Raw genomic sequence first — 17,680 nt, 5'->3', positions numbered from 1 at the left:
AAATGCTCCCATAGAGTAGCTATACTAATTCAGTACCAGGCATACTAGCATGCTATTATTTATAAAAGATTGATTTTATTTAGGGTGTATTAAATTACACAGCTTTTGCTGTGCTTTTCATAGTCCCCAGAATTCTGACTCAGTTTGTCCCTTAACTGGCTCTCATCAAAGCAGAGAGTTACCAGGATTGATGGAAGAGATCTGCAGAGAGCACTGGCAGAGAGCATTGTTGTGATCAACAGTGTAATCACTTAAAAAAGAGAAAAGAAAGAAAAGTACAATACAAACTCCCATTCTTAGAAGAGCTATTTCTGGGGGCCTGGGGGGCTCAATTGATTAAGTGGCTGACTTCAGCTCAAGTCATAATCTCACAGTTTGTGAGTTTGAGTCCTGTGTCGGACTCTGTGCTGACAGCTCAGAGCCTGGAGCCTGCTTCGGATTCTGTGTCTCCCTCTCTCTCTGCCCCTCCCTTGCTCTCTGTCTCTGTCTCTCTCGCAAAAATAAATAAACATTAAAAACATTTAAGAAGAGCTATTTCTGAGTCTGTCTTCCCTGACACCAAAAATAAATAAATAAATAAATAAATAAATAAATAAATAATCATAATGCAGTTAGATTTAAGTGTCTTGTTCTTAAGAACATATATTAGTCTCTTGTCACGATTGTGCTCCCAAACGACAAAAATTTCTGTAGAAGTATAAGCGGTGGCAATTCCCAAACTTGTATTAAGTGTACATTGAGCTCCCTGATGATCTCTTCAAGCAAGGCCCTTAATGGAAAACATGCATTTAATATTTACTTTCCAGGGAGTTGTAAAGAAAACTACAATCCCCTCTAATCTTTGCATAACTATCAGGCTTCTGGAATTATTAGACTTGTTCATTTTAAAAGTTTCACAGGATGTAGCACTAAGTTCTGCTCAAGGGCTAAGCATTATTTAACAGGCAGTGACTCTCAGTCCAGGAGTATAAGAAACACAGCTATTTTAAAGTTGCCTTTCATGTCCAAAGAGTACAAGAAAACAGCAAGAAGAAAAATATCATTAATATTCAACTACTTTTCTGCCACATTTATTTTATCTGTAGGTGAGAATGCTGAGTGTTACATGAACATTTATCAGAGAGCTTATTTTCCTGACTGCATCATGTGATGTGACAGGACTCAGGGTACAACCCGCTGCCATTGAGAAGCGAGAAGCACAGAGCAATGACCAGCTGAGGACACAGACCACTTGTTTCCTGGAGCATGCATGCTTCGTGCCTGCTGGCCATGTGAGAGGACAGCTGGGACAGGTAAGAGCTCTGACTGGGTCACATTTACTTGATACCAGCAGTAGAGAATGTCTGGCCCACTGGTCAGGTCTAATTCCCAGTGTGCTTGACCTTTAAGTCAGCTCTGCCCAAAGAATTTCCCCTACTGGGCTTCTGTGTCTATGCTATTAGAGAAGAGACTAAACCAATAGTGAGTATACAGATAACTGCTTATATTTCAAATTATTTATAACTGAACTCCAGGTAAGTAGGGTACGGCAAAAACCAGTGCACCCGGGGCGCCTGGGTGGCGCAGTCGGTTAAGTGTCCGACTTCAGCCAGGTCACGATCTCGTGGTCCGTGAGTTCGAGCCCCGCGTCAGGCTCTGGGCTGATGGCTCAGAGCCTGGAGCCTGTTTCTGATTCTGTGTCTCCCTCTCTCTCTGCCCCTCCCCCGTTCATGCTCTGTCTCTCTCTGTCCCAAAAATAAATAAACGTTGAAAAAAAAAAAAAAAAAACCAGTGCACCCATTTAACCCCTCTTCTCATTCCTTTCCACCTGGTCTCTCCCTCTTGCTTTATTACTGAGATTTTCATGCCCTGTCTTTGTGTGCCTTCCCCTCCATTTCTCTAGCCCCACCCTCTATTCCTGACTATCAGCCTACATTATTGCAAGTGTATGTTTAGGCAAATTTCTCAACATCGTGGAATCTCTGTTTCCTCATCCACAGAGTGGAGATAATAATATCATGTCTCAGTGAATTTGTGCTGCAGAGTAATTATTACAGTGCTTAGTCAAATGGCACAGGGATCAAATTTTCCCTTAATCCAGTGCTTCTTCCTTGCAGACTGCCCCCAGTCCTGACCTATAGTTGGCAAGTCCAGCTGAATGCATAAAGACACACTCACTGAGCACTGGCCACACATCTGCATTGGAAGAAGGAGGGAGAAATCCAAGAATAAAAAAGAATGTACAAAGACATCCTAAATGTGGTACTGCAGATGATGAGGCTGATTCACCCTTGAGACATTTCATTTTACAAGCTGAGATCATGATAACAAGTGTGTACCAAGTTTCATGCTAAAACGTTATTCATGAGCCCGCCATTCTGCCATAATGATGGAAGACTAGACTTGTTCCAAATAGAGGAGTGAGCTACAGCCAACTTTTGATTGATGAAGGACAGCTGATCTGATTTGGAGCTCCTCTGGGGTTCCCGCAAGGCCACATTTCTGTCACATGCACCATTTTAATGTCAGCTTTCCTGCTTGGAGGCTGAGCCTGAAAAGGAGTCATAAATTACTTTCAATCATGCACATGCCATAAGCTGGCTGGAGGAGATGGGATGTCAATCTCCCTCTTTTTGGGGGAGCAAGGGAGACCAAATGTACCCCAAAACATCTTTTGCTTGTCTCCTCATTGCTCTTCCTGTATTCTTTGTATCCTCTGATTACAGCTGAGGAACTGGAAGTGCCAGGAAAAAGGTGGAGCTTGGATGCAATAAGGGTAGCAAGGCTATACGTGTCATTAAGGACTCAGCTTCCACACAATCCCTGATTTATTCATTCAATCAATCAGGCATTTCATAAGCATCTATTGTCTCTCCATGTATCCAGAAAACACTACATTCAAACCCATACTAGGAAGCTTTCTTTTGTTGGAATAATTCCCAACCATGGCTCTGTCTAAATTTCCTGCAGAGTTTTTGTTTTTTGGGTGGGTGGAGGGGAATACAAATTCCTGGGCCCAACTCTCCAAAGATCTGATTCAGTATTTCTAGAGGGGTTCTCAGCATCTGTACTCAGGTGTGCAGCCTAGCTCCCATTACCATCTGCCTCTCATGAGTGTTTTCCTCCAGCCATACTCTCTCTGGTCACAACCTTTGTCTATTCATATTAATCAATTTAGCTGATCCAATCAACTAAATCAGGACTTCTCTTTGCCCACAAAAAAATGTCCATTCATTGGACAAATGATACAAGACAGGAGTCAATTTCTCAATATATACTACAGAGGGATGACCAGCTCTGGTCCTGCCTCAACTGTTTTAACAATGGTTTTCTGGAAACAATGGTCTCCCCCTGGAATACACTAAAGGAGATTTTCAGACCAAGGTATGGTGGTACTTTCGGGAAGACGTCCAAAGTCGAAGCAGTTTAGCTGCCACTTAACCTGATCCCAAGTACAGCTGGCCCTACACCAGGCTGTCAATATTCAGAGGACTGGGGGATTTCTTCCCTCCACTTTGTAGAAGTAGCAGCCTAGAATGTGGGACTCTAAGCATAGAAACCTGAATCCTAGGACAGAATATGACCTCAGAAGACCCTAGAGAATCTGAAAAACAGATCAGCAACTCCCACATAATCAGGAGTTGGCAGAGAGCATTGGATAACTTTAGAAAGATGATTAGTTCGTGCTTGACTCAAATGTTCTGCCTAATTTTCATTATAGAGTTGACATATTTTAAGGTTGAGATTATTCATGCCAAAATCTTTTTCTTTCTTAATCTGGAATTGGCTACATTATTGTCTAACACATGTAATTCTTTATTATCTGATTCTGGAATGAACTACTGAGGAAAAATCTATGTTATCTTGAGCCCAAGAGGTCTAAGTAAGTTGTGGATTTAAGACTTCCATGAACAAAATGTTTTAAGGTGATTTTTTTTTCAAGGGGACTTCTGTTCCTGTGAATCCAGAAACCACCAGAGATACTGAGTTTGATATGCAGAGAATGAGCAATAAATAACAGCAGAATTTAATTTTTTAATTCTGATTGAAAAGAAAAAAGATGAAAGAGAAACACAAAATTGTATAGGCACTTGGATAGAAGATTTCAAGAGTTAGAAAGTAATAACCAAAAAAAATTCCTGTCAAACTAATTGGAACTTAAATGAGTTGGAAAGAATTGAACATGTCATTTTTGGTTTTCCAAAAATACCACCCCACCCTGCCCCAATCATTACAAGGCAGCAATGAAATAACTTGATTAAGTAAATAAGTTTTACATCACTGGCATATAATGCATTTTTGGTTAGTGAGTAACTGGCTAGATAATAAAATCAGAATGCAGGCATTTTAAAAAGCCAAATGCTTTTGGAAAGTAACCTGAGGGTATCTTTCCTGATTCCACTTGCATGCTTTACACTTCACCTGTTCCTCACTTGACTGTGATGTGATGGCATCACGAGGCTTACATATGTCACAGGTTGCAAAATGGGGTTGGCCACTCAGACTACAGAGCTTGGAATCAGAGTTCCTGAGACAAAGCTCATTTCAAATGTCTGGCATTCTGAATGTCAGAACACTTAGAGATTAGATGGAAGGAAATTTGAATTTGAAAAAAAGGAAAGGAAAGTTTGAGGTCACAAATACAGAACACCAAATTGTATTTATTGTACAAAACTTATTTGCTTTCTTGCCTCTTTTGACCTTTCTCCCTTGACTCTTCTGCTTCTTGTATACATAAGCCCACATATGTATACTTATTTATATCTATATATATCCATACACATTTTTGTACTTATTTTCTTCTTTTATTGAATTTATAAAAATGATTTTTGCTTATGTAGGAAGAGCATGAAACAGATAAAGTAACAAAATCACATTTTGTTGCAGGAAGAATATAGCCTGGGGACATTTATTAGATGGAGACCAGACTCAGATGCATTTCTCTGAGTAATGAGGGAAAGTCTTCCAGGCCACACTCAGCCAAGAATTTTTTCTCTCCTTCCTAATCCACATGGTCTATAAAACCACTCTCACTGAAGCTGCAGAAGACACTTTAACTAAAGAGGGAAGGAACAGAGAATTACAAGCACTTCCAATGAACTGGTTAACTGAATATATAAAATTGGAGGGGCTTTGCGTGTCTAACATTTTTATGCATTTTCTTGGATCCATAAAAGTGAAAACAGGAGAATAAATAACTAGGGTGATCATAAAATAGCTAACTATGTTTGTGAAGCCAAGCAGAAAGTCTGAGCTTTAAACACTTGCAGACGGAAAAATCTAAAGCTCTGGGGCACTATGAACACTCTCATTCTATGCAGTGACCAGTTTGTCAGTGAACCAGCATGGAACAGAATGTGCTATGGAAACAGATGAGGCCCAAGTAGAAAAATGAAAATGTTAGAATCTCTAGACTTGGGGTTGATAGCTTCTAGCAAGAAGAGACCGGTAGTCAGAGCCAGACCTATGGCTTGTCCTCCTGAACTTGCTAGTTCACCCAGTCAGATACTGGTGTCCTTTGTTACCTCTGGGAGGACCTGCCTTTGGCTCTGTGAAACGCAAACCCTGCCAGTGGCTTCTCAAAGAACACTTGCCTGAGTTGGTTGCAGGGCTCCTGCAAAGTGGTGGGAATGTGATATTCCAGAAGTCCAGTTAAGTTGGTCAAGTATATATTTCTTTTTATAACATTGCCTGAGCAAAGTCAAATTCTGTTTACATATTTTCCTCTGAACTAGGCTATGATCTTTTGGGGAAAAACTACTGTGGTCTTACTCATTCATATATCCCAAATGCACATAGTAGATACTCAAAAAATATATAGTGAATGAATAGATCAACCTGCAACTTAAAGAAGAAGGTGCCTTACAGTAAATTATTGATGGTCACGTATTCATTCTTAAATAAATTTTCTGAGTGCTCACCTCTTGTGCTAACTAACTAGGGATTACATAAATAAATAAAAAGCAACCCAGGTCCTCAAAAACTTACTTCTCAAGGGGGAGACAAGAACTATGATGGAATGGTAGGTGGAAAGAAGAGGGCAGGCTCAAAAGACAGTGGGGAGATCAAATCCATAGATCTTGATGCCGTTCATCACTTAGATGGACTAAATGGATAAGGAAATTAGGAGGAGAAGAACTCAGATTAGGAGAGATCTGAGAAAATCTAGTCTAAGAGCAAAAGTCATTTGAAAGAAAGGGGATAGCTGATACAGTGAAAACCCTAGAGGGCCCCTCTCCCTCCAAAATGAGACCTAAGGTACAAGACAGGTTAGGTAATAAGCTAAGTGCACCTCCAATAATGGTGAGTTTTCTGCATCTTAAAGCAGCCTAGTCCATTCTTGGCAACTCTGAGAAACTGACTTATCTACTTTGATATACCTGCTTACCACTGACCCTAGTTCCATCTATGAAAACCATGCCGAACAGGTTAAATTCCTCTTCCATATGACAGCCCTTCCAATGCATGCCCTCCTTTTCTTTCAACCAAGGTTCATATATGATTTCCAGACTTTTCACTACTTTTGTCATTGTCATGCTTTTAGATTGACTGACTGAAAAATGGAAACTCTAAGAGAACCTAAAATATAAGAAATCTAAAAAATACGGTTGGCAGGAATGGGTGGGGGGGGGGCATGGGTAATGGAAAAGGAAAAATTAATCACCTACATGTTAAGAACTAAATCAGGCCCTTTTTATATAAACTTAAATGCCACAGGGATCTGCACTTAATTCTATGGTGCCTTATTCTCCTCTTCCAGTTCATTTCCCGTTTACTTTCTTATAGCATTCCCTTTTGTGAGGTCAGTCATCTTGTAATTAAAATACATTAATTCTATTTTGCTTTTCCTTTTCTTTTGTACTAGAATATTTATTAAAATAATGTGTAATGGCAATGGGATGAGATAAGTGTTTCATAATCTTTTAGAAATAAAATATACTTAAATGTGAGGCCACGGGCAATGATGAGCTGGTTCTATCTTTGGACATCTTAAGCCATCCAAACATTTCCTTTATAGCAAATTGTAAAGAAAAAAAAATGTGAACATTATACTATGTCATATGACTACAGTTATTGGTATACACTGAAGGTAAAGGAAGGAAGAGGTAAAACTTTTTTTTTTTGTTACATAAGTAATTAGTCTCATGGTTTACAAAATAAGGAAAGAAACTGCTCAATCAAGGAAGAAACAATTTCTTCTAAACATTAGGATCTATTTAGAAATTATGTCTTCCAATTGGACTTTCATCTGACTTCCAACATTTCAAGTCACATATCTCTTAAATAACATATTCCTTTTTCATGGGTTGGATAGCTTTGAACGAGGTTCAATTTTCCCCTTTTTCTCTGTAAAATCATTCACCTTGCAATGCAACTTTCACTGCATCTTCTCACATCCATAAGTAGAAACTTTATGTTCACATTTTATAAATGGAAACCCCGAATTTCAGAATCAAAAGCAATAGTGTCCAAACCAACATCATCTTTCCTGCCTTGAAGTCCTCTTCTATATGTATACACATTGGGAAAGAGCTAAAAAGAATTTTAAAAGACTTCATTCATTAACATTTTAGGATCTTTTTTTCTCATAGGGAGCTTTAGCATTACCATGCACCACAACTCATTCTTTCTCTCCTAAAGCAAAACCTAGCGTAAATTGGACAAACCCAAAAGACAGGGTTTTCATTTCCTGCAGCCCCTGCAGTCTGTAGCAGTGGTGTCGATCACTGGGCAATATATGCAAACCTCTGACTGATTATGTTTTCAAATCTGTTTAAAATTCCATCCATGAGTTTGTATATAGCAAAGATGAGATCGTCTGTCTGTTTAATGAAACACTCCCCCTCCCCAATGCATATAGCATATTTTGAGAATACGGTGTTAGCCTGGACTTGCTTCAAAAAGGAAATTTTACTCCTACTTCTGCCGTACCTCTCAACATATTATCCCTCTATATTATACAATAATACATCAATTAATACATAGCATTTTTCATCCAGTGCAGGCTTATAACTTTTAGCTGGGTTGTGGTTCATTTTATTGTGTACTTTCTTCTCCATGGTACCAGACAAGCTTTGTTTTTATGGTATTAAAAAAACCAAAAGAGCTACTGTCAAACATTATATAAGGAAATGGTTTCCTTGACAACCATAACCACAAGCAAGTTGTTTGAACTTCTTCCTCATTGCCTGGATTGTTTAGTTGCTAAAATACTTGAAAACATGTTGATGCATTCAGGTACTAAACACCTGAATTTGTAGAACAAGCTAGAAGCAGGAAGCAGAACAGGTGATAAATGGTACAAACAGGTGTAAAGAGTTAAACACTAATCATTTTCAAATATTAGAGTTCAGCCTCGTGACATAGTCTTTAAAAGGACAAATGTTGAAGGCTTGATATTTAAGATCCAAAATAAATGACTACCCCAAGGACAGAATTAAAAAAAAAAAGAGTAGCTAGAAATACCAAAGAAGTGAAAAATACTGCTTAACATAGAAAGTGGCATTTTGGTTTTAATAGGTGCCAAATGCTAATTCCAGAATAGGAAAGAGATCCGTTTCATGGTTATCAATAGAACAACAGAAATTTGGTCAAAAGTGCTCCTAAGAATATGGCTGTGGACAAAATTAGACACAAAGTGTGGAGAATCAATAAAATGGTTCCTGAAAAATTGCAATGGTAAAGGAAATGTCTCATGGCTGATAGGACTCAAAGGATCTCTATCTCTGAGAACCTGTCAAATAAAAATATTTTCCCAAGTATCAATTTTTCACGAATAACATGGCAATATACAGCTTGCATGGATTATAAAAACACTAGATTGATGGGGGGTGGGAGGGGGGAGAGTGGGTAATGGGCATTAAGGAGGGCACCTGTTGGGATGAGCACTGGGTGTTGTATGGGAACCAATTTGACAGTAAATTTCATATTAAAAAAAAGAACACTAGAAATCTCAAGAGGACGTGCGCAATGTGATTAGCAACCCAAGATAAAATTACTAATGGGATTATACAATTTTAGAACATAGTATAATAAAAATGAGTTTTACCCTCCCCCCCCCCCAAAAAAAACATTACTAATTTGGGGATGTATTCAGACTGGCTGATAACAGAGTAATTGGACTGAAATAAATGACGTAAACAATCACATTTGTGTTCATGTGTGTTTATTAAGAAACAATTGTGCAAAAATATGGGCCTAGAAATTTCATTAAGGAAAGTAACAGAAACTCTATAAGGAATTGGAGTTCTAGGTCACCCAGATTGATTGAGCAGCAGGTGAAGACAGACTTTTACTTAAAAGCTCTAAGAGTCTGTGAATTTAGAACTAAGGTGGGGGGTGGTGGTGGCAGGAAGGTAGGTAGGAAGGAAGAAAAGGATGGATGGACAGAAAGGTGGAGGGAGAGAAGAAAGAGAGACAGACAATAGAGAGATCTGGTCAAAACACAGGCCAAGCTGCTCAGTATTGGGAACATTCAACAGTATTCTAAGAACCAAAGCAAAAGTCAAAAAGTAAGTTAAGCAGAGATCCCAGTTACCATTCCGAGGTGAATTTCAGAACAGTGTCAAAATGAAGCCAAAGAGATGTACCTGAAGCCTAGTCATAAAAGGACCGCAATTCCCCATGGACCCAGAGAATTCAAGAAGAGCTTAACTTTTTTTGCATACTTGGATTCTTATACTGTTCAAAAGGTAGAGAATGTTGGGGTTCTTCCATTTATCCATGTGTTGGAACAGAATCAGAATTGTAAGGAGGGCTTTGGCATGGCCACTAACACTCCTTGGCTCACCCGCAAATAAAGGGCCTCTATGCAGGTGGCATCCATGTTTGAATTCTCGACATATTCCTGAAGAATTCTATCCCATGAGTTCTAGACATAATAGGCCACATAGCAGAGCGAATTCCAGGAGGTATTTGTCAGGCCGGATCTCATCAAACTGCTTGCTTTCAATACTTCAGATGCTTATTGGGAACCATCATTATGCAGAATTGTCTGAAGGATAGAAAATCCAGACATTCCTTTGCATACTTTATAATCTATTGTTGGAATGATCCAAGCCAGGAGAGATCTTCATATCTAGCATGCCTCATTTAGTTCTTCCCATCTTCTGATAACTTTTATTTATTTTTCTTTTAAAATATATACATCTACACTTCATTTTGTTTTGTAAAAAATTTAAGATAGATGGGTGCCTGGGTGGCTCAGTTGGTTAAGCGTCTGACTCTTGATTTCAGCTCAGGTCATGATCTCACAGTCGTGAGATCGAGCCCTGCCTTGGGCTCTATGCTGGGCATGGAGCCTGCTTGGGATTCTCTCTCTCTCTCCCTCTCTCTCTCTGACCCTCCCCTACTCATGGTCTCCCTCTCTCTCTCTCTCTCCCCCCAAATAAATAAATAAACATAAAAAATTTTAAGATAGAACTTTTTGTTGAATTGAGCTATGAAGCTACAATGTTAGGCTTTGAGAAACATTATAGGAAACACTTCTCTGAAACTATCAAGGTACTATTGAGAATGTTGCTCATTATATTTCAAAGAATCCTTATGTAGACCCACTGAAAAACTGCCCTCTTACCTTGTTACAAAAAAAGCATTGTGCTTCTCTTCTGTCACTGGCTTCTTATTTTATGGACACTGACTCATGTAACCAAACATGTTTCTCTCTGGGTACAGAGCCAATTTACGGCCTTTGTCTGTCCATCCATCAGAGAACTTCTCAGTATGCATTTTGTGAAAATAATCCTGGATTCTTTATTTCCCTACCTCTATTTTTCTGTGCATTCAAATATTCCCATTTAAAAAATTTTTTTGGAATAGTTAGTATATTGTTCCCTGAGTAAAAGTACGATGAGTTCAGGGCAGCACCTCTCCTGCTCATAGCTGGAGACAAGCAAGTATATCAAACTAAGGCTGGACAAAAATCCTACCCATTTAGATCCAGGAAGAAATTTCTCCTTGTAGAGAAAAAGTACACTAAAATTAGACCACCACCACCTGTCAGACCACATCATCCATGGAGTGAAGGTTGGGGCATGTAACTTTTAGGGAGTGCATTCTGGAGTATCATATAATATCACCCAATTCTCCTATACATTCATAAAATAAAATGCTCAGTACTTTTTTTCAATGTAAATAAGAAACTAGAGTTCATTACTAGAAAGAAAAGTTTAGTTATCTCTTGTATAAGATAGAAACAGCCTACTCCCCTGAAGGACAGTACTGGCTTCCTCTATGAGCTTTGTAAGTGCCTAGACAGGCCTGTCCTTGTAGCAGAAGAAACTAAATGGAAGACCCTATTAGAAACCTTACAGCAAGAATTCTTCTGGAATTCTTGGAGGAACCACTCCTTATTATCCACCTAGAATGGACCCAGATTGTTCTAATTTCCTATGGCTCCACACAAGGACCCACGCTCACTGTCTCACACTCTGACATGGCCATTACCTTCAGCCTCTCTACCTAACTCTGCTCTGGCCCTTTCCTTGATCCACTATTTGTGTTCACTGTCCCCAGGGCTGTATACTTGGCAACCAAGTTGCCAGGAGAAACCACCCTTCCCGTGGCCACAGCTACTCCCCTGAGCTAAAGTGAACAACTCATCCTCATTTTAAAACTGAAAATCTCACATCCCTGGAAACGCCTCAGCCCCAGGCAAACAGGGATGGGTGGTCACTCCACTCACAGCAAAGTGAAGGCAGAATCACAATCTTAATTTTATTCCTTAATTACTATATGACTTTTTAAAGAGACAGCATTGTGAGCAAATATCACAGAACTACATTATCTAAGTGTGTATGAGCCATATGGCAATACCCATAGCAAAATTTAAATCTCATTCCCTTCCCCTGGCACCTTTCATGTCTCAGAAATGCCTCTGCTGTCTTTTATCACTGTATGCTCAGATAGTAGAATTTTTAAGATTGGCCCAAAGAAAATGAGATTAAGAAAGTATATCTGCTGTCTAAAAACAAACAATGAATTCTAAACCCAAATAAAAGTAATTTTAGGATGATCCAATTTGATCACATCTACAGCTCTCTCCTCCCTGTTCAGCGTAAATAACAAAAGCTGCCTATGAATCTATCTCAGAAGACAAAAGGAAAAACAAAACTCTCTGTTCAGGGCATCCCAATTTTACAAACCAGGAGGTGACCAAATTTCCAAGACATCACTGCCATAACTCCTGCTCAACGGGAAGGAGACTCTAGAAGCATGAATGGTCAGGACACATAATATGACTCACACAACACTAATTAGTCACTGATCCTTCACGCATTTCTCAAATCCCCCAATCTCAGAAAATGTGTGTACGCAGACTCTTGTTTACATTCTGGGCTCAGTTGTTAGTTTTTGAGCAACCAACGGAGCAACCTCTCCATATATGTTCATTATGGTCCTTTCTAATAAAGAATATTTCCTTATACTGTTTAAATAAAAAGAAATGAATGCATCAGCATTTCAAAGCTCTGACCTTTAAGTTTCTGTACTCGTTGGTGTATTGAAGAAAAGATATATAGGGTGTCCATTAGAATTGAGAGTCAGATTAACTCAACGGAGCATACATACAGTTGTGCATCTAATTCTGGAGGTAGTATAATCATTCTGTCCTATATGATGGATGTGTGGATAGATTTTAGAATTTCGAAAGTCTCAAATTAAGCTTCTAGTTTATTCCTCTAAATCTCCATGACTTTAAATAAAAATGATTTCTTATATCTTCTCTGTAAGACTTGGGTATAAAACTCTCCAGCAGGAAAACATCCTCAGAGCTAGATATATCTTATAATTGATTATGTGCCTACACTATCTGAATATGGGAGACCAAAGCTGATGCTGCTTTAAAATAACAATAGGGAAATCGATTTCCACGGAGAAATCCCCAGGGATGGGAATGTCAATTTATCGCAGGTATTTGTGAAACAAGAGGAAAATTGGTCATTTTTGTTAAAGGAAAATTAGCCAGACACAGCAAATCTGTTGGCACTGAAAACTGATACTATACCTATTTTTTTTTTATTTTTTTAATGTTTATTTTTTGAGAGAGAGACAGAGACAGAGACAGAGTGTGAGCAGGGGGAGGGGCAGCGAGCAAGGGAGACACAGAATCTAAAGCAGGCTCCAGGCTCTGAGCTGTCAGCACAGAGCCCGATGTGGGGCTCAAACCTACAAGCTGTGAGATCATGACCTGAGCCAAAGTCAGACGCTTAACTGACTGAGCCACCCAGGCACCCTGATACTATACCTATTTAAAAGGAACCTTGTATTTTCTAAAATAGACTTGATTTTTTAGAGTAGATTTAAGTTTTCAAAGAACAAGACAAGAGGAAGTTCCCATATACCTTCTGCCTCCACACAGGTTTAATCTCTCCTACCATCTCACACCAGAATGATACACTGGTTACCACTGATGAACCTACATTGACATATCAATATCACCCAAAGTTCAGGGTTTACATTGTGGTTCATTCTTGCTGTTGTACATTCTATAGGTTGGACAAATGTACAATGACATGTATCCAACCATTGAAATAGCATCAGGAAAAGTTCCCCATCCTCTGCCTATTTGTCCCTCCCAACCCCTGGCAACCACTGATTCTCTTAGTGTTTCTGCAGTTTTGTCTTTTCCCACAATGTCACATAGTTGAAATTTCATATAGTAGACTTTTTAGACTAGCTTCTTTCATTTTATAATATGCATTTAAGTTTCCTCCATGTCTTTTCATGGCTTGATAGCTCATTTATTTAGAACCATACATTTTTTGTTTATTTTTAAAAAAAAAAATTTTATGTTTATTTATTTTTGAGACAGAGAGAGAGAGAGAGAGAGAGAGAGAGAGAGAGAGACAGAGCATGAGCAGGGGAGGGGCAGAGAAAGAGGGAGATACAGATTCCAGAGCAGCTCCAGGCTCTGAGCTATCAGTGCAGAGCCCAATGTGGGCCTTGAACTCACTGACTGTGAGATCATGACCTGAGCCAAAGTCCGGCACGTAACAGACTGAGCCACCCAAGCACACCTAGAACCATACATATTTAAATTTTATTTATATGTTGTACAATGAACATGTACTCATTTTATATAAGATATCTAAAGTTATTTTATTTTTTAAAACGTTTATTTTTGAGACAGAGAGAGAGAAAAAAAGAGAGAGCACATGAGCAATAGAGGGAGGGGAACAGAGGATCTGAAGTGGATGGGCTCTGCATTGACAGCAAATAGCCCAACAAGGGGTGAACTCATTAACTGAACCATGAGATCATGACCTGAGCCTAAGTCGGATGCTTAACTGACTGAGTCGAGTCACCCAGGTGCCCCAGAACCATACATTTTTTTTAATTAAAATTTTTCCTTAACTTAAAACAGCGGTTTCCATGATTAGAGGTAGAGTTTGAGTTTTGCAAATCTGTAAATACAACCTATTGGAGCAGGTAAGCTTAGGTTCAAGTTTCACCTCTCCAAGTTACTAGGATGAACCTTGGAGAAACTAACCAACCACTGACATGAGGAAAGACTGAACATTAAAAAAGGTGATCGTCCATAAGGAAACATGGCTTAAGACTGTGCCCACTACGGGCCTTCCCAAATGAGTAGTGACACACTGACCGGTCCAATCTTCTATCTTGAGAAGCAGAACTGTGAAATAAATACACGTGAGAAATAGGGAGCAACTACATTTGAGGAAATGAAGAGAAGGTAGATGACAAGACTGCTCATGAATCCTAAAATAAATTTAAGTTAAGCCATGCAGTGGAACAAAGTGTACCCAATAAAAATCATGATTTGGGGTATGGAAGATTTTAAGAATGGGGTATCACTTTCATAAGTAATTATAAGTGGGGAAAATATATAAAGATGTATACACCAAATATGCTAAATCTGTTGCCTCTACATAAGATCATAAACAAAGGCAGGTGAAAAATACAAAATACACCCAAATGCTCATCAGTGCTTATCTCTGTGTAGTGAAGATAACTGTACTACCTGGGTTTTCAGCAAGAGATGAAACTCTTACACCAAGTAATTTGAGGAGAGTATATCAAGGGACTATTTGTAAGATGGGGGAGAAGGATGTTACAGGTTGCCTGGGTAAACCCCATTATCTGCCAAGGTGGGGGGGGGGTTTCCTGAAGCTGTAGGGGGAAAACTGGGTTGAAGGGCTGCTAGACAAGAACTGTGTCCTGTATCCAAGACCCACTACTGGTTGGCAGCCTCACAGGGAGGAACCTGGGGAAATAAACAGCCTGACTTCATACACGCTGGCAACACTCAGGGGGAAGTCAGAAGGCAAAGCAGCGTTTGGGTACAGGTCAGCCTCCCAGGCCCTCAACAGGCTAGAGGAAGATGGTATCTAGAGGAACAAACAGCATTATTTCACTTTCCTTTTTTTTCTTATCTGAATTTGGGTTTTTTTTTTGTTGTTGTTTTTTCAAAAAGAAGCACATCGAACAACCATGCATTTCATAGCTTTAATTTCTCCCCCTGTGGCGTTCCATTTTTTTCAGTCTCTGCAGTGGGTTGGATAAAAAGTAAAATAGGGGTGTGAGTCAAAAAAAAAAAGATTGAAAGAAACAGAGAGAAAAATGAGAAAATGAGACATTACAGAAAGACTATCATGAAGACCGATTGGCCCCTCATATATTCCCATATATAGGACACACGTGGGGGCTGAAGAAAATAGGCTCCATACTGCTCTGTGTATTAAAGATTGAGAGTAATAGAAATAATAGTAATTTATAAGGGAATTTTTTAAGGGACTTCCTTGGGTCTGCTGTGGCATACACAATCAGCCCTGAATTAAAACACTATTTCAAGGTTGCCAGGGCCCTCTTCAGCATCCTGAAGCCATTTTGTCTTTTCTTGTGTCTCATCTAAATATATCTGTTTTCAAACCCCAATGCAAAACTTTTTTGCAAGTGTACCAGATCAAGTAGAATCCACATTGAGCAGATCTTACAGATATGACTAGTTTCAGTACCAGCAGATGTCAAAACCAAGCAAGCCATACTCACTGGCTGATTGCATGCAGGCAGAATTAGGACTAAGTTTTGTGGTCTCCACTTCCTCAGAGCTCAGTTCTGTAAGGCTAACATTGTTCATCACAAGTCCCCACTAGGACACCTACACTGATCCAGCAGAGGGCAGTGATAGATCTAGGAGCCTGGCCCTAGGCAAGGACTCCCCATTGGAGGCACAGCTTAAAATGGCTTCATCTATGCAAGGCAGGTAGGGTCACCTGAGTTCATTTCTCACATCCGCTCAGTTCTGTGGCTGCTCCCTTAGCAACCCTGTAGCCGCTGCCAGCAGTCATGGGAACAGGAATTATGACCTTCCCCTCAAACTGCAAGCCTTGAAAACAAAAGCCACAGCACCTCCAGCCTCAGCAACATCTAATTTATGGCTGAGTTGCTTGGCTATATATTTCAGGCTTGAGGCAGCCCTGGAGTGAGGTGGGCAATGGGCTACTCCATTAAAGGGACAGCAGGGGAGCCCATAAGTCCCAAAGCAAATGTCCAAACCTAATCAAGAAGAAATCCAAGGGAGAAGAGAATCAATGCAGGCCTGTGGTTTTTTAATTAAACAGACCCCTGACTTGACATTATGGTTACTACAAGAAAGATGAGCTTGATTATGGACAAGGAAAAGCATGTTTCAATTGCAAAACATCAAATAAACTGGAAACTATTAGCATCAATTATCAGCTAGTAAAAACCTCTGGAGATTTCAAGCCTCTAGGAATTTTTTAAATAATTGATTAAAGACAATTTGGGGAAGCACATTGTGTAATAGTTTGCAAAGTGCAACTTAACTTTTCAACTAAGGAAAACAACTTGAGTAATTTGCACTACACCATTTATATGCAATCAAGAGTTACTCTTTCTTTCACTAATACATAAAAATAGAAAGCATTATACATGTTAGAGCTGGAAGGGACTGTAGACATCACTGTTCTTTAATTTGTTAAGCAATAAAAATCTTTTTAAAGAGATAAATCTTATATGCAACTTCAATAGATCGAAAACAGATGAAAGAAACATCTTCTCGATATAAATTTATTTTAGAAGTTCACATTTCTGCTAAAGGCTATAAAGTCAGTCACTGAGAACAAGGAAGCCTTTTTGGATGAATGAGATCAGAATTTATAGATGATTTGCGGACTTACATCAGTCTTAGGATCTAATTTATTTTAGTATTTTCTTTGCAACTACTTTTGAGGGTGATGACAGTGATTCCCACAGATAAATCCCTGCACATCGTCAAAGAGGTTTTTTTAACAGCTTTTCTTGCGACTTCAGGATATTCTTTAATTAAATATAGCAAAATAAGTTTAATTCTAAAATCTGCACTAAAGCAAGTCAACACTGGCAACATATTAAGAAGCTGTGATTTCCAAAGAATTAAAAGATCCTTTTTTTTTTTTAATTCTGGTAAAGACAGCTGTGTTCTCAACAAAAATTAGCTCTTTTTCCTTTTCCACCTTAGTATACAGCTCAACCACATTTACCAGCTTTCTTTGTAGCCATCTATCTGAGATCTAGCCAATGAAATGGGAACAGACCTGGCACCTGGAAACCCCTCACAGGCACTGCATCAACCCTTTCCTCAACAGCTCGCTGTCTGTGGAAAGTGCTCTGAGGATCCAGACAAGAAGACAGGGCCACGAGATGGAAGAGGCCTGTATTCCCAAAGGTCCATGTAGAACGC

The 17,680-nt window shown here is 39.2% G+C and overlaps 1 long non-coding RNA gene across 1 annotated transcript in view; it reads left to right on the top strand.

Annotated features, from left to right (window-relative positions):
- Window positions 1-593: 593 nt before the first annotated feature.
- The window catches only part of LOC123584974, a 46,292-nt gene continuing 29,205 nt past the window's right edge, over window positions 594-17,680 (top strand). Inside the window, exon 1 of the long non-coding RNA XR_006705816.1 lies at window positions 594-1,292. This is a non-coding gene — a long non-coding RNA (uncharacterized LOC123584974). The remainder of the gene's footprint in view (window positions 1,293-17,680) is intronic.

This window comes from Leopardus geoffroyi, chromosome C3, assembly GCF_018350155.1.
Source record: "Leopardus geoffroyi isolate Oge1 chromosome C3, O.geoffroyi_Oge1_pat1.0, whole genome shotgun sequence".
Classification (NCBI taxonomy): domain Eukaryota; kingdom Metazoa; phylum Chordata; class Mammalia; order Carnivora; family Felidae; genus Leopardus; species Leopardus geoffroyi.
This window is presented reverse-complemented; position numbering and strand designations above follow the sequence as displayed.